The sequence below is a fragment of the Eulemur rufifrons genome, chromosome 5, assembly GCF_041146395.1.
Source record: "Eulemur rufifrons isolate Redbay chromosome 5, OSU_ERuf_1, whole genome shotgun sequence".
Lineage (NCBI taxonomy): Eukaryota > Metazoa > Chordata > Mammalia > Primates > Lemuridae > Eulemur > Eulemur rufifrons.
Genome location: NC_090987.1, coordinates 20186956 through 20205252, shown reverse-complemented (window position 1 = coordinate 20205252; position 18297 = coordinate 20186956). Strand labels below are relative to the sequence as shown.

The 18297-nt window shown below is 40.6% G+C and overlaps 1 protein-coding gene across 2 annotated transcripts in view; it reads right to left on the bottom strand.

The window, feature by feature from the left end:
- Positions 1-9258, bottom strand: part of DYM (dymeclin) — a 281123-nt gene extending 271865 nt beyond the window's left edge. For both annotated transcript variants that reach the window (XM_069468007.1, XM_069468008.1), the window contains exon 1: positions 9001-9258. The gene's annotated coding sequence lies outside the window, so the exon portion shown is untranslated. The remainder of the gene's footprint in view (positions 1-9000) is intronic.
- Between the last annotated feature and the right edge of the window lie 9039 nt (positions 9259-18297).

The window sequence follows — 18297 nt, the reverse complement described above, 5'->3', positions numbered from 1 at the left end:
TTAGTTTTTGCTGCAGATTTGATAGTATTTCATAATGAATTCTACCTAAAACTAAAAGGCTAACAGTGCCTACATGCAAAACCTATACAGAAGTAAAGTCATTTCAAGAACAACTGACATTGCTTGAATTACAAGTAATGTCAAACTGCTTTACGCAATTCCAATGCTGTGAAAAATTAAAACAAGATCTCCATTCCCACACAAATATGCAGGAGATATATTTTCCAAAATCAAAGTAAGAGTTTCAGCAGCATTTTTCAGACCTCAATGCAAGTACAAAAGAATATTCCACATTTCAAAAACCACTTAACTGCGCAATTAGGAGCTTCCACCTAACCCTTAATTGGAAGTGATTAGTATGCACAGTAATGATTTGTTAAAAGGTAAGTATCAAGAAAAGAATCTAACAGAATTCTGTAAATGCTTCCCAAGCAAAGAATATGCTCTATTAAAACCATATGGGCTGGGCACAGTGGCTCACATTTGTAATCTCAAAACTCAGGGAGGCCAAGGTGAAAGGATCACTTGAGACCAGGAGTTCAAGACCAGCCTGGGCAATATAGAGACCCTGTCTCTACAAAAAAATTAAAAATTAGCTGGGCATGCTGGTGCACGCCTACAGTCCTAGCTACTTGGGAGGCTGAGGCGGGAGGATCTCTTGAGCCCAGGAGTTCAAGGTTACGATGAGCTGTGATCGTGCCACTGTACTCCAACCTGGGTAATGGAGTGAGACTCTGTCACAAAAACAAAAACAAAAACAAAACACCACATATTCATGGGTTGATATCAGTATTTGGCAGTACCTGAGTTAAGAAGATATTTTCAAAGATAAAATATGTAAAATCTCATTACAAATTAGCAACAGATGGACATTTGTAATCAACTTTGATGACAGGGAACACTAACTTTAAATCCCAATTAAGCAAAATGTTACCCCTCCTCCACCCAAAATAATTTCATTCTTCTCATTAGCAAACCTTTATTACAAAAATTGTTCTCAATCATTAGTATTGCATTTTGAATTTTATTAATAAAAACCTTGGAGAAAAATTTTCTCTCTTGTCATATAAGTACCTACATAATATCCTTCTCATTTTGACTCTTGGCCCATGAAGGCTAAAATATTTATGATCTGGTCCTTTACAATAAAATGTCTGCCAACTCCTAGCCTGAATGAACAAACTAAAGCAAAGAAAGGTTAAGTAACTTGCCAAAGATTACAGAGCTAAAAAGTGGCACACCAAGTTTCAAACCCAGGCAGGATGGTCTTGTACTGCTTCATGAACCAAGAAGACGATATCATAAAATGGAAATAATCAAACAACAAGAAAAGACATTTGAAATTAAAAATGAGATAAAAAGTTCCATAGACAGGAGAAAATATATGGTCAAAGAAACTCCCAAGCTGCAGTGAGCTAGATCACACCACTTAACTCCAGTCTGGGCAACAAAGCAAGACCCTCTCTCTAAAAAAAAAAAAAAAAGAAAGAAAAAGAAAGAAACAAAAGAAAAAATAAATGGCAAACAGGAAGCAAGAAATTAGAAAATTAGAAGATCAATGTAGAAAATCTTAATATATTAATAATAAGAGTTCCAAAAGGGAAGTGCAAACAAAATAGTGGCATGTTAAACTGTCAAGTCAGGAACTGTGAAGAGTCTGAGATTTTACCTTACTTGCAAAGCTAACAAAGACATGAGGCCTCTGGAACAGGGATAAAAAACAATGTATTACTCACTGCAATAGCAGTAGCCAGAGTAACATCTTACATCAGTTTTCCTGGGCACCAATTCCCAAGGGTCTTTCAAACTATTTGGTAAAAATTAATAATATATTCATGGAAAAACTAAGCAAACTGGGAGAGGGAGGAAGAACCAAGTAAACTCACCAGCAGTGAGCAATATTTGTGTCGTCACCATAATGTAAACACTGAACACTAAATTAACCAAGAATTCCTCTACACCTGTACTGGAAGGGCTGGAAGAGGGGAAGGAGGAGGAAGAGCACCTCATTACCATAGCAAGTTGCCAACAGGTACTATTATCTAAAATTGATAAATCACAAAATAGTAATAGCAATACAGACATATTATTTATAAACACAGAGGTAAGTATCAGAAGAAAATGCTTAGAAGAGTTTTTAAAAGCAGTTGTCTCTGGGGACCAGACTAAAAAGTGGGGATGGGTAAGAGTACTGCTGATTTTTTATAATCTGTCTTCTAGTATTACTTGTCTTTTCTAACAATATACAAGTATTACTTTAAGTAGAAAAAAATAACTTTAAAATAAGTTGGAGAGAACATGCTTTTTACTATTTCCCAATCATTCATAGAAACAACTCAATGTGCAAATACCAAAGAATAGTGCAGGGTTGAAAAACCAAAACAAGCAATACCCAAGCTCTATCACATTATGGTTATACAATCTCACAAGGAGTCTGTCAATATTCAATAAATATTTTCTGAGTGTCCACTATGCGACCAGCACTATGCAAAGTGCCAAGGTTAAAATTGTTAAGAATGGAATTTATGCACAATCTAGTAAAAGATACAGATAAATCAATGTGAAATTATAATATGGCAACTATTCGAGATTCAGGGAAAGCTTCCCAAAGGTCAGACAATAAAAGTAAAGACCTGAAGGGTAAGAAGGATTGGCCTGGTTGGATGTGGGAATTCAGAAACTTCCAAAGCAAAGAGAACAGCATGCGTGAAGGCCTATTGTTAAGAAATAGCAGGCAAGACCCATTCAAGTAACTGAAAGCAGTTCTAACGTACCTGGAGCAGGGACAGAACCAATGTGGAAGCCTAAGCAGCCAGAATACTGTAAGCTGTTGCTTGGTGGTCTACCCGGAGACTCACTAAAGGACATGTCTTCTTACTCTGCAGTTTAATTGTAACCATACGATTGCATACATCCCTAAGACTTCCACACCATGAACTCCACCCCTATACATGGATGATTCCAAAATATTTATGTCTAGTCTAGAACTGTCTGGTGAGTGCCAGACCCATTTTTCTGATTGCTTATCATCCATCATCATCTGGTGTTCCAATGGCACCTAGAACTCAACATGTTTAATACTGAAACTTAATAAATATCCTTCCTCCATCCACCTCCAATTCCTATCTTTTCACACCATCCATTCAGATATCCAAGTCCAAAAACCTAAGGGAAGAGAAGAAAAACAACCAACAGTTAATAGTATATATATTGCTAGATATATAGGAGGTATTTTCAGGCTGGCACAGTGCCTCACATCTGTAATCCCAGCACTTTGGGAGGCCAAGGCTGGAGGATCGCTTGAGGCCAGGAGTTTAAGATCAGCCAAGACAACAAAGCGAGACCCCATCTCTACAAAAAATTTAAAAATTGGCCAGGTGTGGTGGTGCGTACCTGTAGTCCCAGCTACTTGAGAGGCTAAGGCACAAGAATCACTTGAGGTCAGGAATTTGAGGCTACAATAAGCTATGATCACACCACTGCATTCCAGCCTGGGCAACAAAGCGAGATCCTGTCTCAAAAAAAGAGGTATTTTCATTTAGTTCTCTAACAAACATATAAAGGAAATATTAGGCCCATTTTACAGATGAGAAAACTAAAATTCAAAAAGGTTGAATAAAATGCCAAAGTAAATAAATGACAGAAGTAGAATTCAAACCTAGAGTTTTAGGAAGTATATAGGTTAGTCTGGACTCCACAGACAGGGAAATTATGAAGTACGGCAGAAAAAGCTAATCACCTACCCAATCTCTAGTCCTCCCTTCCTTTTAATTAACAGAACTCTGATTTTTCTGGCAAGGCACATTCCTGTCCAGCTAAAGGATATACTTAAGTCTCTTTATGAGTGGACAACTACTTCTTTGTCCCTTCCTCCATCCTGCTGCCTGGAACAAGGATGTTTTAGCTAGAACTCCTGCAGCCATCCTGTACCCAGAAACCAAGGGCCACATCCTAGGGATGACAGAGTAAGAAATGCAAAGAGGCTGGGTCCCTGATGACAGTGTAGCTGCCATACCAGCCTTGAATTGTCTACCTCTGGACTTCCTTTACATGAGAACAAACTAATAACATGTTTAAGCTGTTATTTTTCAGGTCTCTGTTACTCATAACCAAACCTAATCCTAAGTGACAGGAAAGGCCTTCAAAGTATTCTAAGAGAAAAGTGGAGGGATGCATGAGCTATTTTAAAGAAAGAATTGTCAAGATTCAATGACTGACTCAACCTAACAAAGAAATTTATTATCAGTCATATGACATACAAAAGATTTTTTAAAAATAATTCTTCCAATGTCTTTATTGGAGTTTCAGCCATTTTTGGTGTCCGCATTTTTAAAGAATCTGATAAAAATTAGAGAAGATATCAAAAAGTACTAACCGAACTTCCTTAAAGGAATGAAGAAAATAAAGCCTTTTAGTAAATAAGACCTATAAGTTGTTCCCAACTCCACTAGTTTTTTTTTGTCTAGAAATAATATTGGAACACATAGTGTTTAGAGAAAAAATAAAAATAAAAAAATAGAAATAAGTAATATGAGAATAACTTACAAACCATTTACAAGCAGAGCATTAACGCCACTAAAACTTTACTAGGGGAAATAACCTTGAAGACAGGAGCAGATATTTAATAACTCCCATTGCACTTCCTGATAAGTAGAACACTAAAACACACCACTGTCAGACAGCCAAGACCTTCACATCTAGAGACAGTGAAGACTTCACCAGCTAAGTAGGAAAGTGGGAACCCCCCAGGAAGCAGGATAACAAACTACAGGGCTTCAGGAAATCCTTTCCACCTCTCAAATTAGTCTTTTCTCTCTGACCCTAGGAAAGGAAGAGCAGCAATGGCCATGTTGTCACTCTGGTTTTCAGGCCCACAGCGCTCAACCATGCCCAGCTGAGTCACAGAAAGAGAACTTGAGAAGGGACTGGCTTCAAGTCCCTATCTCACAGTAACTCACTCTGCCTGAAAATTTTCTCTCACTTTCATTAAGAGTCTCCTCTTCCTGCAAAACTTTGGGGTGCTTTTATCTCCCACTGGGAAGGGAGTCCCTCCCCTCTCACCCTGGGCAAGAGAACCATTATTGCTGCAGAGTGTCCTATGTTTTCAAGTATCAGTTTAGCATTTTAAATATGTGTGTGTGTGTGTGTGTGCATCCACACACACACACACACACACACACACGCACACATTCAGATTACAAGTATACAATATTTTTTATCCATGAATACGAAAAAGGAGACCAAAAGGAAATACAGAAAAACTTTACAGGGAGTTATCATGCTTTTATACTTAATCATTTTTAAAGGTCTCATTTTACCAAAGCTTACACTCTAAGTGTCACAGCTATTTCCCATATATTTGTTTGTAGTCACTAAAAAGAAAAATGGAACAGTCCTCTCTAGCTCTATCCGTTCCCAATATCTACAATTCTACGTGAAAGATGGCCCTCTCATTGCATGTATAGCAGCAAAGGAAATCATCTACTTTCCTAAACCTCAGCAAAATATTCCAAAACACTTCGTGGTTGGCAGAAATACATAACCTCCAAAGACGTCCACAACCTAATCCGTGGAACCTGTGGCTGTGTTATCTGCAAAGGGGACTTTGCAAGTCTTACTAAAGACCTTGAGATGGGAAAATTATCCTGAATTATCCAAGTTGATCTGATATACTCACATCAGTCCTTAAAAGCAGAGACCTTTTCCCAGCTGTGGTCACAGACGAGACTACAGAAGAATGATCAGAGAAATGCAACACTGGTGGCTTTGAAGATAGAGAAAAAGGGTCCCAAGCCAAGGAGAGTGGCAGCCTCTAGGAGCTGGAAGAGGCAAGGAAACAGATGCTCCCCTAGAAACCTCCTGAGAGGGGTACAGCCTTGTTGACACACTGATTTTAGCCCAGTGAGAAACATTTCAGACTTCTAACCTACAGAACTACAAAATAATAAATGTATATTATTTTACTAAATTTGTAATTTGTTACAGCAGTCATAGAAAAGCAATCCACACACGTTAAACAATTTCTCACAATATGTGAAATTATCTAAAGGAGAAAAGCATAATCAAATTGCCTAAATACTTAGAGCAATATAAGAGTTTTTTATACACGTTGCTGTGTATTTCATTTCTATTTCTCTCCTGCCCTCACAAAATTCCATTCATTAAAAAGCCAGCCAAAGTGACAATTTTTCAAACTTTTTGTAGAATGAGCTATATTAATCAAAAAAAGGGAACACTCAGAGGCCCAGCACAGTGGTGCACACCTGTAATCCCAGCTCTTTGGGAGGCCAAGACAGGAGGATGGCTTGAGGCCAGGAATTTGAGACCAGCCTAGGCAACATAGTGAGATCTCATCTCTACAAAAAAAACTTTTTAAAAATTAGCTGGATGCAGTGGCATGCACCTGTAGTTTCAGCTATTCAGGAGGCTGAGGAAGTAGGATCACTTAAGCCCAGGAATTCACAATTGCAGTAAGCTATGATCGCACCACTGCTCTCCAGCGTGGGCAACAGAGCAAGACCTGGTCTCTAGGAAAAAAAAAAAAAAAAGTGGAACAGTCAGGATAGCAGTATCTAGTGCAAAAATCAGGAGACAATTATGCTATATTTTTCAGAGAGTCAGACATAACAGCGTTCACACTGTTTATTCCCCTTGTATCAAATGGATACCACATTTTTAAAAAATACAGGCGGGGTGCAGTGGCTCACACCTATAATCCCAGCACTTTGCAAGGCCAAGGCAGGAGGATTGCTTGTGGCCAGGAGTTCAAGACCAGCCTGGGTAACAAAGGGAAACCCAGTCTCTACAAAATATTTTAAAAAGTACCCAGGCATGGTGACACACTACTTGGGAGGCTGAGGCAGGAAGGATCACGTAAACCCACGAGTTTGAGGTTACAGTGAGCTATAATTGTGCCACTGCACTCCAGCCTGGGAAAGTACAGATCACAAGAGCGAGATTGTGTCTCTAAAAAATAAAATAAATTTAAAAATAAAAATACAGTAAGTCCTTCTAGATATTGATGATATTAAGAGCTTACTACTATTTTTTATAAATGTGATAATGGTATTGTGGGCATATTAAAAAGAGAGAGCAACTCAATCTTCTACAGATATATACACTAAAATATTTACAGATAAAATGTAAGCCTATGATTTCCTTTAAAATAACTGGGAGTGGGGATAGGAAAGGATAGGGATATAGATGAAACTAAATTGGCATGAGTTAATAATTATTGGACCTGGGTAATGTGTACATGGGAGTATACTATATTATGTCACTGTTCGAACTTTTCTATATTTAAAAGATGCTAAAACAAAAAAAGTCCTTGACCTATCTGTCATAACACAGACTTCGTAACAGCTGAATCTCTTTCCTTTTCACATTGCTCCACCTCAATTCTCTGCCACTTAATACACTGGCAACTGATAGCTTCATCAATTAGACTTTTTTTTTTTTTTTTTGAGACAGAGTCCTCACTCAGTTGCCCTGGGTGGAGTGCAGTGGCATCATCATAGCTAATTGCAACCTCAAACTCCTGGGCTTAAGTGATCCTCCTGCCTCAGCCTCCCGAGTTGCTCGGACTACAGGCTCCTGACCCAATGCCCAGCTATTTTTTGTATTTTTTAGTAGAGAGAGGGTCTCGCTCTTGCTCAGGATGGTCTCAAACTCTGCTCAAGCAATCCCCCCACCTCAGCCTCCCAGAGTGCTGGGATTACAGATGTGAATCACCTCGCCCGGCCAATGATTCTTCTTTAATCCCAATTCATTTTGCCCTATTTATTAACTTTATGAGCTTAAGCAAGTCACCTAACCTCTAAAAGATTGGTTCTTTATTTGCAGAATGGGAATATTCACACTTGCCCAGTCTATCTCTGAGCTGCTGAGAGGATTATCTGAAATAAAAACTGCAAAGCTAGATAATCATTCTAGAAATCCACATATTCACAAATTTCATCCTATAGATCCTCTTCCCTTCCACCTCCAGTTCCTCTCTTGAGCCCTCATCAGCCCAAGCACCTGGGTTCCTGTCGTAAGGTTACACTCCTCCACACCGCCTCCACTCCCCAAGTTTTCATATCTTTCAGCACAGCACGCTCTCTACACACCCCTCTCCAACCTGCCCTTCTCCTCTTTGAAGGCTCTCACTCTATCTGCCCACCCCCCCAAAGGCAGTCTATTCTGGGTACTCCCCTTGCTAACCCTATTATAATCATCCCACCTCCTCTCTACCCCTTGTCAGTACTTCGATCCAATCAGCTTTATCACCCCACTACCTTCAAACCCCTCTACTGCCCCCAGTTCACAAACACCCACCCTTTCTTTCATCCTTCAGTTAAAACACAATTGCTCAGGCAAATCCATGGGGACAGAAAGTAGATTGGCATTTGCAGGTAGGGAAGGGGACAATGAGGAGTGATTGCTAATGAGTATGGGCTTCTTTTGGGGGTGATAAAATGTTCTGAAGTTAGATGGTGGTGACGGTTGCAAAACCCCGTGAATATACTAAAACCACTTAACTGTACTGTTAAAGGGTGAATTTTACGGTATGTGAATTACATCTCAATAAAATGTGTATGTAAAAAAAGAAAAACAACTATTGCTCACCCTGCCCATCACACGCCCATTTGTCAGGCCAACATCGCCCCATCTCCGGGAAGCATCGACTTGCCCTTCGGTAACCCCCCAACTCCCAACACCAGACTGGGCAGAGGTCCCTCCCACTCTTGATTAACACACCCCCTCAGCGCTCGGCGGGGCGGGGGCTGCTGGGGCCCGCTCTCGCAGCTCAGGCACAGCCCCGCGGGGTGGTCCAGGCCCCTACTGGTGGGAAGGGGCCCTTCTCCCCCGCACTGGCGGAGCTCCCCTCACCTCCCGGCGCTGACGGGGAGCGGAGGGTGTCCCCAAGTCGCTCTGACAAGGGGCGGGAAAGCTGGGGCGGGGATGGCCCGCCGGGCTTCCAGGCAGGGCCGCGCTGCCGGGGGCGGCGCCACAGCCCACCTGTCTCAGCCGGCGGGGAGATCTGCTTCCAGCTCCACGGACGGACGGACGGACGGACGGACGGGTGGCAGAGGGGATCGGTGGAAGCCGCGGTCGCCGCCGCAGCCCGGGGTGGCGCACGCCGGCTCAGGCCTCCATGTTTCCACGTCTCTGCGGGTCCGGCTCCGGTTCCGGCTGCAGCTCGGCTCGGGCTTGGCTCCCGCCCCGGGCCGCTTCGGTGCGGAGGCCGGGAGACGGCAACAGAAGAGGGAAGCGATCGTGAACGCGGCTAGGGAGCGAACTGCCAGGCGCGCGCCAGCAGGGAGGTCACGTGGCGCGCGACGCGCGGGTGCCTCTGGGAAATGTAGTCCCTCGGGCTTCTCCACCCTCCTAGCACCTCCTGGGCAGCCACAAAGCCACGTGGCCAGATCGCTGGCTCGATTACCCTGCACCATTTGTTCTGGCGGCTTACCTCTCTTAAGGGAGGCCTCTGTCAATTCCAACTGAACAAGCATCCCAAAGTCAAGCAGTTTCTTGTGGGGCTCGGAAGAATTGAGAAATAGGAAAATACTTTTTGACGGAGGCAGCAGCCTGCAATATTGTCAGAAAGGACAGGTCCCACAGGAAAGAGTATCAATATGGTGTAGTGCCAAAAGTATGGAATTTGAAGTCAGATGAGCTGAAATTACCAGGTTGACATCCTTGAGCAATTACTTTGCCTCTCCCAGCTAGTGTCCTTATCTAAAATATGCACATGAGAAATGTGTGCATGAGGATGAGTCTGCCCTACATGATTGTTGACATTACAGCAGTAATTAATAATTCACGTTATATGTTGTTTTCTATTTCATGTGCACTGTTATCTTGTTTATTTCTCAAAATAAACATAGAACAGATATCACTGTTATTTCCATTATATAGTCATTTTGGGCCAATATACTCTTTAAAGTACTATACAAATATTATTCTTTTCCAGCATTGACTAAAAATAAGTTCACTAAGCTTGCAGAATTATAACAAGAAAACATTAAAACCCAAGGTACCTAGCTAAAAAGAGATGGGCACTACTCAGCAGTCATTGTAAAAAATGCTATGGATGCATATTTATTTGAAAACATAATATATTGAGTGGAAACAGTATATATAGTATTACCCAATTTTCATAAATGAATTGTATTTGTAATACTTATGTATATGTGCCCAGGGAGAAAAAAAGAATACTAACAATATTACAGCTTTGGGTAATGAGATCATGTGTGACTAAAATTAGTTGTTCCCTATGTGTTTTCTACTTTTCATGCAAGGAATATGAACTCCATGTATAATTTTACTTTTAAATTATAGCAAAAAGAGAATCAAGCATCAAAACCAAACTCAAAGCATTTTGTAATTTTGCCTAGTGTACACTCTACTGCTCCCAAATTGACCCAGCAACAGTTATGAGCATCTCTTTAGAACTGGCTTTGTAGACCAAGAAGCCAGGCAAACGTCATAAATCAGAGGTACAATTAGGAATGGTTTTTACAATCTAGGAAAGCATAAGACGGAGTAGCAGTCCTTCAGTAACTTTATTGTGCATGTAGTGTGTGAGGTATTATCTTTGGTCATCAACTTTCAATACTGCCTGCAGAAGTATCATGATAACTGTTACTAACTCAACTACAGGGTCTAGTTAGTGCAGAAACACCAATAAGAAAGCCATGAAATGCTTCTAAATGAAATGGAGTATCCTAGATTGGATCCCGGAACCAAAACAGTCAATAGTGGGAAAACTGATGAAATCCAAATGAAGTTTGGAGTTTAGATAAGGATATTGTACCAATGTTAATTTTTTAGTTTTGACAAATGTACCATAGTTATGTCAGATGTTAACATTAAAGGAAGCCAGGGGAAGGATATGCGGTAACCCTCCATACCTTGCAACTCTTCTGTAAATCTAAAATTATTCCATGTGGTAGGCAAGATAATGGGCCCCCTACAGATGCCTACATCTTAATCCCCAGAACCTGTGAATATTTTGGGTTACATGGCAAAGGGAAACTAAGGCTGCAGATGGCATTAAGATGGCTAATCAGCTGACCTTAAAATAGGGAGATTAAACCTATCCTAGCCATTACAATTAGGTCTGACAGGGAAGGAGACAGGAGTGGAATAGCTCCTAGCAGTTGCTAGAATACACCAGGCATGCTCCCAGCTCAGGGCTTTTTAAACACCTTCTGTTACCTCTGCTTGAACCATTCTTTTCCTTTTTTAAATGGTTAACATTGTATTGCATGCCAAATACCAGACATCGCTCTAGGCACTGGGATGTTACAGATCTACTAAATTATTTATTGCCTTCAAGGACCTCATATTCTGGTAGGAGATGACAACAACGAAATAAACAAAAATTATAATTAAGGAACTTAGACCACTGTAAAGATTTTCTTTCTTATCTCCTCTAAGACTCTGGTCAAATGTGACATTATCAAAGGGCCTTTTCTGTTTACCCTGTATGAAATAACAATACCTCCCAACCCTCACCTCCTCTCTACCACTCCAGCACTCTCACTCTTTTTGCATCTTGATATTCCTACATGACATTTAATCACCTCCTGATACATTATATAGCTATCTGGAACGCAAGCTCCATGAGGCAGGAACTTTGTTTGTTGCGTTGTCGCAGCCCAAGGTTCACAGTGGGCACTTAGCAAGCATTTTTTTAAATTAAATATTCAACCCTTTCATCAGGAGTTATGGGTTAAATTATGTTCCCCCCTGCAAAAAAAAAAGTTTACATGTTGAAGTCCTAACCCCTAGTATCTCAGAATGTGACCTTATTTGGAGATAAGGTCTTTACAGAGGTTACCAAGTTAAAATAAGGTCACTTGGATAGCCTCCAATCCAATATGACTGGTGTCCTTATAAAAGGGGGAAAATTTTAATTTCCGTTGTGATTTCTTATTTGATCTACTGGATTTTTAAGAGTGTACTATTTAATTTCTACAAAATGTGAATTTTCCATGGTGGTTTGATCCTGTAATCCCAGCCACTCAGGAGGCTGAGGCCAGAGGATCGCTTGAAGCCAGGAGTTCGGGATCAGATTGGGCAGCATTGTGAGACCCTGCCTCTAAAATAAATAAGGAAATAAATAAATAAATAAATAAAATTTCTCTGCCTATGTTCTATAAATGGAACAAGAAAGCCTGGATGACAACACATCCATTTACAGCATGGTCTACTGAATATTTTAAGCCCACTGTTTAGACATATTGCTGAGAAAAAAAGATTTCTTTCAAAATATTAGTGCTCATTGACAGTTCACCTGGTCACCCAAGAGTTCTGATGGAGATGTACAAGGAGATTAATGTTGTTTTCATGCCTGCTAACACAACATCCATTCTGTAGACCACAGATTTAAAAGTAATTTTGACTTTCAAGTCTTATTAAGAAATATATTTCTTAAGGCTATAACGGCCATGGATAGTGATTCCACTGATAGATCAGGGCAAAGTAAATGGAAAACCTTCTGGAAAAGGTTTACCATTCTAGACGCCGTTAATACCATTAGTGCTTCATGGGAAGAGGTCAAAATATCTACATCAGGCTGAGCATGGTGGCTCATGCCTATAATCCCAACTCAGAAACTTGAGGCAGGAGGATTACTTAAGGCCAGGAGTTCAAGACCAGCCTGGGTATTTCATTTTAGCAGCCCAGAAGGACTAAGACAAGGTACTTATTTATTTTTCCCCATTTTACAGTCCCAAGAAGTTAAATACACTTCCCAACATCACAAAGCTGCCAAGTTGTGATTTGCACCCAGGCAGTCTGGCTGTAGAGCCCACACTCTTACTCACTGGAAAAGGCCTTCTCAGAGCTCTTTTGGCCAACACCTCCAGTCTCTGAAGACTCACACTGGACTGCCTTGGAGTTAGCTTGCCTTCCCAACTAAATCGGACTGTAATACCTGACTGTAATACCTGGGTTTAGTGGTTTGCTGGGGTGCCATACCAAAGTACCACAGACTGGGTGGCTGAAACAACAGACGTCTATTGTCTCATGGGCCTGCAGGCCAGAGGTCTGAAATCAAGGCATCGGCAGCTTTGGTGCCTTCTGAGGCTGTGAGGGAGACTCTGTTCCATGCTTGTGATCTCCAATGTTCCTTGGCCTGTAGAAAGATCACCCCAAACTCTGCCTCCATCTTCATGTGGCCTTCTCCCTGTGTGTGTCTCTGTGTCCAGATTTATCCTTTTTATAAGGACACCAGTCATGTTAGATTAGGGCCCACCCTAGTGACCTCATTTTAACCTAATTCTATCTGCAATGACCCTGTTTCCAAATAAGCTGTGTTAAATAAAACTTACAGGGGCCCATTGGTTTAGACTGAGCTCCTGCACTAGGCCCAACAGACCAAACTCAACTGGAGTCCCTCATGCTGCAGTTCCATGTCAGCAAGCCAAAACTAAGCTGTGTATGTGACTTTCTGAGAAATTAGGAGTGACAGATGATAGCCAAATTCCCAAAAAGCCAGCTTTAGCCTGCATAAGGAAGTCCCCTCTGCTTTAACCTTTACAAAGAAAGTAACTTTAGGGAAAAAAAAAAAAAAAACACACAAAGAAAATAACTTTGAAACTATCAATCTGCTTTTTTTTTCTGTCTCTGCTTTCCTTAGCCCCTTTCTGTCTATTAAACCAATGCTCAGCCCAATTGTAGAACTGAAAATAAAACCCAGTTAAGGGCTGGGCGTAGTGGCTCACACCTGTAATCCTAGCACTCTGGGAGGCTGAGGCGGCAGGATTGCTTGAGCTCAGGAGTTCCAGACCAGCCTGAGCAAGAGTGAGACTCCTGTCTCTACAAAAAATAGAAAAATTAGCCAGGCATTGTGGTTCATGCCTGTAGTCCCAGCTACTTGGGAGGCTGAATCAGGAGGATCGCTTGAGCCCAGGAATTTGAGGTTGCAGTGAGCTATGATGCCGACACTGCACTCTAGCCTCTAGCCAGGGCAACAGAGCAAGACTCTGTTTCAAAAAAAAAAAAAAAAGATTTCCTAGAAAGGTCATTTGTTTTCCTTTCCAACTAATATCCCTGAGGAGTAACCAATATTCATACCTCAAGCAATATAGATGAATTTTGAGTACATTCATTTTTCATTGCTACATAGTATTCCAGTATATGCATATTTTGTGTATTTGGACATAAAGTGAATGGTGATTGGCTCTTGGATCCCTGGGTAAGGTGAGCCAAACAAGTTTGCCCCTATCATTTCATTAACCCAAAATGATATGATTCTACAGTTTACACAATGGGACTTTTTGAAACCCACTTAAAGCATTATAACAGTTTTATTACACCAATTTATTTATCCTTCCTATTCTAGATGGACTTTTTGTGGGGGGTTGTTTTGTTTGGGCTACTATGTAAACAATTATTCCAAGAATAATTGGTATACAAGTACACTGTTTTCTCTGGGATCTAGACTCTAGGAATGGAATGGCTGAGTCATAGTGTGTGTGCATGTTCAACATTACCAGATAGTGCTGACAAAGTAGTTGTGCCAGTTTGCAACGCCACCAGCAATATATGGGAACCTCCTTTACTCTTAACCCTCATCACATTTGACCTTTCATTTTAACCATTCTGGTTGTTTCTCATTATGGTTCTAATTTGCATTTTCCTAATGAAACCTGTGTCTTCATATTTATGGGGCTATCCTCTTTCCTATTCTGTAAAATACACTATTTATTTAACTGTCTTCCTCACACCCCTTCCATCTGAAATGATTTCTAGCCATCCAATTTGGGTTCAGAAAAGACTATGCTGAGTGTCTCTTTAAATTTCGGTATTATAAATTCTCCAGAGTTTAAAATCAGTGAAGCCTGGGGCCACTGATAGATGGGGACCATGGGATTCAGATCCTCAGTTGGTTCCCAAGTAATTGAAGGATGAAAATCAGTAGTCAGGAAAGGGGCCAAGTGTAGCAGGCAGGTTTTACCAACAGGCCTCTAGATTCCCGGCCTCTGGTGCACACACACCTTCTCCCAGTCAAACACTAACTTAGGTGCTGCTGTGAAGGGATTTTGCAGATACTGTACCATTAAGGTCCCAAATTAGTTGACCTTAAAATTGGGAGATAATCTGGACAGGTCTGATTTAATCACATGAGCCTTTTAAAGGCAGAGAATTTTCTAGCTGGTCCCAGGAGATTAGACAATGAGAAGGCAGAGAGATGTACTCTGGATGGGCTGGGAGAAAGTGAACATTGACATTGGCATCTGACTGTGGGGGCCATGTGCCAAGGCACGGCGAGTCCTTGCTGACTAGAAGGAAAGCAGGGACTGCCGTCCTGCACCCACAAGGAAATTAATTCTACTGACATCCAGTGAGCTTGGAAGAGGACCGTGAGCCCAGATGACAACCACAGACCTAGCCAGCATCCCGACTTCAGCCCGGTGAAACTCTGAGCAGAGAATCCAGCTATGCCACACCAGGACATCTGACCCACAAAAACTGTGAGATAATAAATTTGTGTTGTTTCAAGCCCCTAAATTTGTGGTAATTTGCTATGCAGCAATAGAAAGCCAATACACTGAGGAAGTATGAAACTTCTCCTGCTGAATGACCAGGTGAGGAACAGGAGTTCTGTGTAAGGTAATTAGAACATCAGTAAGCCATAAGGACTAAATTGATGGTGGCTATGCTCATGATTTAGTTCTAACTTCCCCTACCTGACTGGCACCACTGTAGCACAAGGCTGGTTGGCAAGAGTTTATGGGGGTCAAGTACTCCAGTCCATTATCAGCTTTTGACAATGGCACACTGTGTGTCTGTTTGAAGTGGAATTTGTGAGTAGTTGCACAGCTCGACAGTATTTTTGAATTCTGTCTGCTTAACAGCCCAGCATGTCAAAGAAGACCAAGAGAATGCAGAAGGAAGAAAACAGATTTTTTAATGAGGATTGGGAATTGCAATATTATCTTGTTTCTGCTAAAGATAAGGTGATTTGCTTGCTTTGTAATACTGCAATATGAACATTAAAGATATTCAATGCTCATCAGCATTATAACATTCATAAGGACCACAAATATTTTAAATTAGAGGGAGAGGCATGAAAAGTTTTATTGCAGAAATTAAAAGGTGAAAAGCAAAAGCAAAGACAATTCTTTCAAGCAGCAATAAGACCTGGAAATAATGCCACTGAAGCAACCTATAAAGTAGCTCTATACTTGGGAAAAGAGGGAAGCCACTGAGTGACGCATTGTCGAAGTTGTAGGATGCTTAGACCCCGATAATGTTTCAAAATACAAACAACTGCCTCTTTCAAGGAGAACCATAACTGATTGGCATCATGAATTAGCCTTCAACTTAACAGAATGACTTCATGCAATACTTCAGAAGGAAAATATATATTATTCAATCACTTTGGATGAATAAACTGGTACTACTGACCCGGCGCAGGTTTTATACTTCATTTGGGTCATAACAGAAGATTTTCTTTGCTGCAAAGAGTTACTCACTTTGGGAACTCTTGTGAACAGAACATAAGGAATAGATATCTTCTACAAATTTCAAGATAAATGTCGTGAAGTTGGACTGAATTTGGTAATTTAGTGAGTGTATGTACAGATGGTACAACTTTCATGACAGGAAAACATGAAGGGTTTATTGCACAGATAAAAGAAAGTATTAACAGATCCAGATGCTCTCATTTCTTTTCATTGTATCTTGCATCAGCAAAATCTCGTGCTAAAGCTAAAGTTGAACTATGAAGTATTCAATGTGGATTTGCCATACCATTCTAAAGTACATTGGCTATCGCAGGCACAGTTAGCCAAAATTTTATCTCTGCAAGAACAGATAGTTAAATTTTATGAAGAACAGAATCAGCAATGTGAATTATTGAAAGAAGAAGATTTCTTTAGGAATGTAACATTTCTGTGTGACATCGTATCAAATCAAAACAACTTGAATATTTCTTTGCAAGGTAAAACTAAGTCTACTTATGACATGTGGCAAAAAAAAAATCAAACCATTTCAAAAAAAAAAAGCTATCTTTTTTCAAAATGCTTCTTCTTCAGAAGGAAATTTCGGATGCACATTTTCCCCAGTTAGCAAAGGTCACTGATGAGCAGGATGATATATGTGAATCATTTGAAGAAAATGCAGCTATTATAGACCCACTAATTGGAGAATAAATGAAAGTTTTACTGACTTTGAGAATCATGACATCACATTCAAATTAGCATTTCAGCCTCACCTAATTGCGATCATCAAGGCACCTAAAGAACTACAGATACAATTGATTGAGCTCTCAGTAGATGACATTTTAAAGTCATTGTTTGATGCCAAGAAAGATCCAATTGAAATATGAAAAAATGCAGAATACCCACGCCTTGGGCAACATGCTTAAAAAATGCTTTCTTGCTTTTCAGCCACTTATGGCTGTGAATCTACATTCTCCTATCTAACCCAAATCAAAACACCCTCAAGGTCACAGAGGACTGATACCCATCTAGAGAAGCAGTCCTCAACCTTTTTGATACCAGGGACCGGTTTCATGGAAGACAATTTTTCCACGGACTGAGGATGGGGGGTTTGTTGGGGAGTGGGGTGTCATGGTGGCGGTGTGGTGCAGAACTCAGGCAGTAATACATGGCCAGTTTCCTAGCAGGCCATGGACCAGTAATGGGTTGCACCCCTACGGTTGGGGACCTCAGATCTAGAGGATCAACCAAAACTGCGGACCTCCATGCTGCAACATTCAATATTCAAACGCTTTCCAACAAAAGCAGACATAGCAAAGTCATTAAAAGGTTAGCTAACTTTAAAATTAACAAATAGTTTTCATTTTTTGAAATTATTAAGTACATAGTAGTGGTTAGATTTTTACAGAATAATGTACATTTTTAAGCATATCTAATTAAAGTTTCTTGAATGCAGCCTTATTTGATTATAGCTAAATTAATGCAGCTTCCAACATGAAAAGTTTCCCCACCCCTGACCTAGGAGAATCATTTACATTGTTGTCAATGTGTATGGTGCCTTCTGAAATCGGGCAGTGTATACTTAGCACAGCTGTACATAGCAGCCCTGCAGCCTTGCCCTGTTCTAGCACCTGGCTATTTTCTTTTCACTTTTTTTTGTTGTTGTTGTTAGTAAAAAATAAGATGATTAGATTAGATGTACTCCAAGGTCTAGACCAGCTCAACATTTAGAGTGCTTAGTATATTTTGTGAATACTCTACCATAATCTGGCCCTTCCAAGTTCATCATCTATAGTTCCTTTTTCCTTTTTTTTTCGAGACAAGGTCTCAAGTTCTCACTCTGTTGCCCAGGCTGGAG